The following is a 7640-nucleotide window of genomic DNA, read 5'->3' as shown; positions in this document are numbered from 1 at the left end:
CTGGTGTGCTTCTTCCATGTGGGCTTTGTTGCTTCTGAGCTAGATGGCCACTTGTTCAAGCCTTTAAGAACCCAGACACTATATCTTTTGATAGCTGGGCACCATCAGTTTTCTTCATCACATTTGCTTATGGACCCATTTGTCTTCAGTGATCATATCGGGGACATAAGCATAGAATGATACGATTTTTTTGTTCTTTGATGCCTGATAAATGATCCCTTCGGCACCTCATGATCACACAGGCTGGTGTGCTTTTTCCATGTGGGTTTTGTTGCTTCCCTGATAGTTGGCTGGTTGCTTATCTTCAAGCTCTTTAAACCCAAGATGCTGTATTTTTTTTATAGCCGGGCACCATCAGCTTTCTTCACCACATTTGCTTATGCATCCATTTTGTCTTTGGCGATGGTGTCAGGGAAGGTGAGTATCACGGAATGCCAAGTAATTAGAACAAAGTGTTCTTACATTGAGGGAGTATTTGGAGGCTCTTAAATTTTTATGGGAGTGGAAAACCTCACCTTTCTTTCCTGGAACGATTGGTGGATTTGAACAGCTGACTTTGCAGTTAGTAGCCCAATGCACAACCGATTGTGCCACAAGGGATCCTTGGTCCTGAAATCAAGGCTGATGTATTAAGATCCACAATGAAGACATTGTGATAGAAGACAACCAACCAATCAGGTGAAACTCAGGGGACCATAGCTTCTTTTTCTCTCCTTTACTTTCTCTTTGTGTGTGTGTGTGTGTGTGTGTGTGTGTTATGGATATATCAAGGCATAAATCAAACAGGCTTTGTATGATGCATTTACTAGCTTCACGGCTAAATGTTATTCATGGAAGAAGAAAGGTGGTTTCTGCTGTGTTGTGGATTTGAATAGTATTTCCTCCGCTCCTGAGAATCTCTTCTTTAGTATTGCCAGTGAACCACGAGGCTTTGCTCTTTAGTTTGCAGCAGGACTTTGGAGTATTTTTGGTCAGGTTGGGCAATGTCAGACTTGTTTCAGCATAGGTTACTTGTCTGTGTGGGTTCCCTCCCTGCAGTGCATATGATGGATTTGGGGGGTCCTTTCAATCCTCTGAGGGGGAGAGGCCCAAGCAGGAACAGCTGGGGATGCCAATTCCTTTTACCTACATGGCGCGCCTAATTTAAAACACCTTTCATCTTCTCTCTCACACATGTGGGGAAATGATGACGAATGAAGTGAGATAAGATGAGGTTTGGGACTGAATTCACTGTGGAGATAAACTGGTGTGTGGTCGGAAATTGTTGAAAGCGGTATCACAGCTCCCCCAGGTTTGGAAAATGGACGCGGGCGGTTTTGCCTCTGGTGCGGAGCCTGTGCCCGGGAGGCAGCGGCGGCCCTGGTCTGCAGGGCCACTTACTTGCAAGCTCGGAGCCCGATCCCCGGTGCCAAGTTTACAATGATTGCGCGGACCCATAGGAGACACCACCTGGTAAGTCTCTCGGAACATCGTCCTCTGCGGAAGGCCTGGCCTAAGCCCATACGGCGCAAGCTTTGTGCTGGGAAAAGCCCCCCCTTAAATTTTAAGTGTTTTTGTTACGAGGGATGAAAGAAAGGAAAGCAAACACATCAACCCCAACACAGAGCCTGCTCACAGCAGGGCAGGCCTCGTGCCCTCACCACGCCGAACCAGAGGCGAGAGCCCACTGGACTCCCTGGCCAATGACCACAGCTCCGCGGCTCTCTTCGCTGGAGAGAAGAGTTCTCTTCGCCTCCATTTGTAGGCCCCAGCCGTGGTCCCGAGTCGCCACTTGCTTCTCATTTTCATCAAAGGAGTTTGTGGGCAACGTGTACCGAGTGGCTCAGCGGCTGCTGCTGCTAGTCTCTGTCAAACGATCCCTGTCTGTGCTCTTGTTAATTTTCCAAAGAGGAGTTCAAGCCCGAGAGAGACAGAAATCCAAGTCTAATTGTCTCTGTGGGGCCTGGGAGACCCCCCCAGCTTAGATGAGCCAATGTGAAAGAGAAAACAATCCTGAGCAGTTAGCTGCTCCTTGCCTTCAAGTCAGCCAGGCTTGCACTGTGCGCCCGGAGCCCTCCTTTCTCGGGGCAGGCTGTCCCCTCCCGCTGGGCCCTGTAGCCACACTTCCAGGCAGTGAAGCAAAGGGAATCCTACTTGTCCCATTTGTATTGTTTATGGAATGAAGCTCAGCAGTCTTCTCCGGTGACTTTTTAAAAAGCTGTCTCTTCTTCTGGTCATCTTTGCATTTACTCTTCGTTTTAGTTATTTATTTATTTATTTAAAAACCTTCTGTCTTGGAAAAAGAAGAAATTAAAAACAAACAGACAGACACCATTTTACTGGAAAACTGCTTGGCAGAGAGCACGTCTTCTGTTAGCGGTGCCGACTTCAGGTTCTCATTGGCCCACACAGATTGCCACTCGCTGAGGGGGAGGGCCGGCCAAGGGAATAGACTTCTTTCACAAACACTCCCACAGTTCTACTGCAAATGGGAACCAGCAGAGCCATCCTCAAGTTCGTCACAGCTGGTGAACTTGCCATCCAAATGAGCTGATGTGGCTTCCCAGGCTGCTGAAGGTTCAGGCTTTCTCTCTCTGCTGCAGTTTGGCAGGAAAATACTGTGGGAAAAGCCAGGATTGGCCACTTATTTTGTTACTGAATTTCCCAAGGCCAAGCACCCTGGAGTATTTTCAGGCCCGGATACCTACCTTCTGAGGAAATCTGTGGCAAAATAGTTGCTACCTATAGTGGTTTCTTTCTCTCCCCTCTCCCCCCTCACCCCCACCCCTTTGCCCTCGCTCCCTTGGAGCTCACGGCTTAGCCCCAAAGGGAATTTCCCCTCTACCTCTCTCTCTACTGTGGCAATCACTTTTCTGCTTAGTGTTTGGGATAAAGTTTGGGATGAAGAACTAGGCATGTGTGATTCAACCCCTTCCCCTCACATTGTGAAATGCCTCTTTGAGACCCCAGCTTTCTCTATTTTCTAGAAGCTCCTGAGACTGGGGTTTACCTTTGGAGAAATAAAACCTGCCAGTGTGGATGGCAAGTTCTAGGTACGGCCGAGTGAAAAGAACTAGGAAGCAAACTGGAGCCTTGTTTTCTAGTTTAGCTTCTTCATGACTGACACTGATGCTCGCCTCTCCGGCTCCATGTTCCACTGTCTGTGTCTTCATTAGTTTGGGGTCTGGAATGGAAACCAGTGTCCACGTAGTTACCTAGAGCTGCTGTAAGGAATAGCACACATAGATGGCTTTAACACACAAATTTGTCCTCCCACAGTTTAGAAGATGAACCGTCTGGATTGCAGGTATTAGCCCCAGAGGAAGGTTTTCCTTCTCGGCTCACAGATTTGGAAGAAGACCCTTTCTCCTTCCAGCATCCGTGGAGATCTCTCCTAGGACTAAGAGGTTCCCAGCTCAAGAAACCGGGTCCAAAGGGTGTGTTCTGCCTCTGACTTTTCTTTCTTTTTTCTTCTTTCTCTCTCTCCGTAGGTCTCTTGTCCTTTAATCTTATAAAAAATGACCCAGGCCACAACTTAGAGAAACTGCCTTCCATCAGATAGGGACTGTGATCTGATTAAAAGTGTTGCACCCCACTTTCCCCTTTCAACGGATGAGCTGATCCCACTGGATACTAACACGGGGGTGATCACATTATTACACAACTTCCAGACTGCAGCAGGGCATAACTCCCACACCATCGAGAATCATGACTCAGCCACTTTGACACATATTTGGGGGGGGGGATGCGTGCAATGTATGACACATAGGAAGTAATTAATGGTCAGCCCAAGGGACTGCTAACAGAATGATTGGAGCTTCAAGTCTGCCCAGAGATGCTTTGGAAGAAAAGCCTACCGATCTACTTCTGAAATCTCTATGAATACAGTTCTACTCTCACACACATGGGGTTGTCAGGAATTAGTCAACTTGATGACAGCTGATTTGACTTTTTAAAAAATAACAGGTGTCCTTAAATTATAGCACCAATGATAGGCATGAATGAGACATGGGCCCCAGGAAGGTCCTTCAGGAACTCCTTAGAAGATCCTGAGAACATAAAAGCAACGGAATGATGTGGAAAGCAATGAATGACCATCACAGGGAGACCTGAACCCTCTATTTTATTCTAGAAAATTCCATTCAAGTGTGAAGCAGGGAGACAAGTGTGATAGTTAAATAATCTCCTGTCAACTTGAGGGTAATAAGAGTGAAGGAGTGTTTAAGCTGTCAGTCAGGTAACAGCTTGATGACCTCATTTGGAGGTCCAACAGAGATAAATAGCTCACTGGAGGTTCTCTCTCTCTCTCTCTCTCTCTCTCTCTCTCTCTCTGTCTTCCCTTTCCTGCTGCTGAGACACTCAGAGAACTGGAGGAGCCACATGGAGATGTAACGGCAGCATTGTGATGCTTCCACTGCCACTGGATCCACAAAACTTTCTACCCACCAGCCTATGATCTTCCTGCATTCGGCATCATTGCATGTGCTGTGTGAGTCTAGAGAGGAATTTAAAGATTAGATTTGGACATATGGGCCAACCCTGCTTAACACAACAAGGTTTCTAAATTGCTATACCAGGCCGGATGGTCTAGAGAAACAAATCTAGCGACACTCATCTATGTATAAGAAAGAGCTTTATATCAAAAAGTATTTATATATCAAGAAGTATCCCTGCTCAATCTAACTCAAGTCCCTAAATCTGATGCTAGTTCTTAACTGCGGGCTAGTGATACAGAAGAGTGAAGCAAGAAGCAGGAAGATGAATGGGTACAGAGTTCCAAGGATCCAAAGTTGGTGGAAACATGGCAAAGTGCTGACAGCTCTCAGGGTCGGCAGCAGAGTCCCAGCAAGCAGGAAGGCAAAGTTACAGACAGAAAGGCAGTTCCAAGACTTCTTCAGTCTTATACAAAAGACCACACCCCAAAATATGTCATCGAGCTACAACTTGATTGAGAGGTTTGATTCCACCCCTTGCCAGGAGTGTCTAGTTGACATAGAACCGTCCAACTAGCACTAGTGTCAAAGGCTACTGTGTAATCTTTTAAAGAAGGGTGCTTTCTAGGGTTTAGTTCTTGGAGAAGTCAGTCCATATTGTGAAGGAAAATCATACACTAGGACACCTTGGTTGATTATTAAAGTTTCTTTATTACATCTAACCAGTAGCTACTAGAACTTTATTTACAAACATTCTGTTGGGTCTACTGAGATGCTGAAGTGAACTTGAAGAAAAATTAGTAATTTAACTAGAGTATTTCAGCTATATGAGATTCAATCCTGCAAAAAAGATGGAAATTTGGTGGAAGGGTGAAGTGGGAGCATTTTTTTAAAAGAATCATTTCAGTGGGTGCTCGTACAATTCTTATCACAATCCCTACATACAACCATTGTGTCAAGCACATATGTATATTTGTTGCCATCTAATTCTCAAAACAGTTGCCTTCTACTTGAGCCCTTAATATCGGCTGCTCATTTCCTCCTCTCTTCCCCCTCCCCCTCCCTCATGAACCCTTCATAATTCATAAATTATTATTATGTTGTCATGTGTTACACTGTCTGATGTCTCCCCCTGCCCTCTTCTCTGCTGTCCATCCCCCAGTGAGGAGGATATATGTAGATTCTTGTAGTCAGTTCCCCCTTTCTACCCCACATTCCTTATACCTTCCAGGCATCGCCACTCTCACCACTGGTCCTGAAGGAATCATCTGTCCTGGATTCCTTGTATTTCCAGTAGCTATCTGTACCAATGTACATTCTCTGATCTAGCCAGATTTGTAAGTTAGAATTGGGATAATGATAGTGGGGGGCAGGAAGCATTAAAGAACTAGAGGAAAGTTATATGTTTTATTGTTGCTACCCTACACGCTGACTGGCTCATCTCCCAACAACCCTTCAGTAAGGGCGTGCCCAGTTGCCTACCAATGGGCTTTGAGTCTCCATTCTGCACTCACCCAAGTACTTGAAGAATGGTCTCTTTGATACAGATACTGCATCACTATCATCAGGGAACTTATTAAAAATGCAGAATCTTGTGCTTTAAGCTAGATCCATGGAATCAGAATTGTTTAAGAGGAATTGTTCTAACATGTATAGTAAATTTTTATTAAAATAAAGACACCTTCAGTAGGTGAGAAAACGATGTGGGGGTCATATCTGACCTCCTCCAGCTCCATTAGGGAGAAAGAGAATCCATCTCCACACCAACCGAAGGCCAATTGCCACCAGGAAGTCAGACATGCTTCCAACCTCCATCTTTCTTTCCTTATTCTGATACCTATTGTTCCTCCCACTTTTCTTTTGTGTTCAATAAACCATTGCAATTGTCACACTGAAACTGATAGACAATACTCACAATTAAGGGAGGTTAATAGACAAGTCAACAGGTTACCACAAGCCAGGATCAGAAAATATTAAGGCTATTTGGTCATTGGTCCACCACAGCACCTCCTTAATCAGCAAGCAAGGGCAAGTCTTTCTGGTCCGCAGAAAGGTGGTCCCTTTAGTTGTGCCTCCACAGGCCAGTCAAGCTTGCTTGCTGCTCCAATTTACAGTATGACAGTCTCAGATCTCAAGGTCTCAGCCGCTCTGTTCTGTCTCTGTTTAGCTTCTTTTCTCTCTGTGCTGTGGCCTCAGGTGCATCTGGTCACCACGTCTGCCCCTCCCCCACTTTAGGTAGGGATCTTGCTCCACTGTCGGTCCTCTCTCTTCCTGCTTTTGAGATCGCTCTCTTATACACAGAGGAATAGTTCTCCATACCAAGATATCCCCTCTATTAGTGTTTCACACACCTGTTTGCATAGTCCTACTCAATTCTTTGCTTGGAGTTATAGAAACTATGGATAGAAAAGCCATATTAAGAGTTTTACTTTACTTCAGTAGATCTGGATCAGCGTTCAAGATCTTACTTTTTTGTTTTGTTTTTTATTTAGGGGAGAGCACGAAAACAGTCCCCCCCCACCACCACAAATTATGCAGCCAAGTTTCCCACATTTGGGGAAATCGCAGGGGTCAGCACATCCGGAGTGCAATGGGTGAGCCTCGCCCTGGGAAAACCACCTTCGTGATCATGATATCTCCCCTGCCAGGTAAGTATCAAGATCCTGCGTTTCTAATCCTCTTTTAGGTGATGCCACTGTTGCCCATCCATGGACAACACTTTGAGTAGCAAGGTAGTAAATCTCTTGGAACAGCAACAAAGAGAAGTTGCTCAAAGACCAGTTTCCAACTTGGTACCGCTCTGGAGGAATGGTGTTAGGAGGGTGCAGCGAGCAGGATCAGAAACATGAACGACACTGTTGGTTTTATATGAGTGCCTGGAATTCCCAGAACATGCAATCGGACTTATCACCATCGGGTGATAAGTTTATGAAAACTTTCAGGAACTACCAATATGCACATAGACAGGCACCCAAAGAGGCAAGGAGAGATCAAACTAGCAAGACTGCACAGCTCAGTGAAATCCCCTTTGCCTGCAGGACCAAGTAATATGTGAGAATGAGGGGATTGGACTTTTTTTTTTTTTTGAAACTCTGATTGTTTATTTTCATCTTTTATTTTACTTTGGACCTTTTTTTATATATCTTGATATCTAGGGGGACATATCCAGCCTTTCTAATATACTTCAAATTTAAATTAGAAAATTGACATCAGAATATCCATCAGAAT

The 7640-nt window shown here is 45.2% G+C and overlaps 1 non-coding gene across 1 annotated transcript; it reads right to left on the bottom strand.

The window, feature by feature from the left end:
• Window positions 1-6901: 6901 nt before the first annotated feature.
• LOC142441590 (U1 spliceosomal RNA) lies at window positions 6902-7068 on the bottom strand. The gene has a single exon (XR_012782957.1). It is a non-coding gene; the product is annotated as a U1 spliceosomal RNA (small nuclear RNA).
• Window positions 7069-7640: the final 572 nt, after the last annotated feature.

Source organism: Tenrec ecaudatus, chromosome 2 (genome assembly GCF_050624435.1).
Source record: "Tenrec ecaudatus isolate mTenEca1 chromosome 2, mTenEca1.hap1, whole genome shotgun sequence".
NCBI classification, from domain to species: domain Eukaryota; kingdom Metazoa; phylum Chordata; class Mammalia; order Afrosoricida; family Tenrecidae; genus Tenrec; species Tenrec ecaudatus.
Note: the sequence above shows the minus strand (reverse complement) of the source record. Positions and strands in the feature narration are given on the sequence as shown.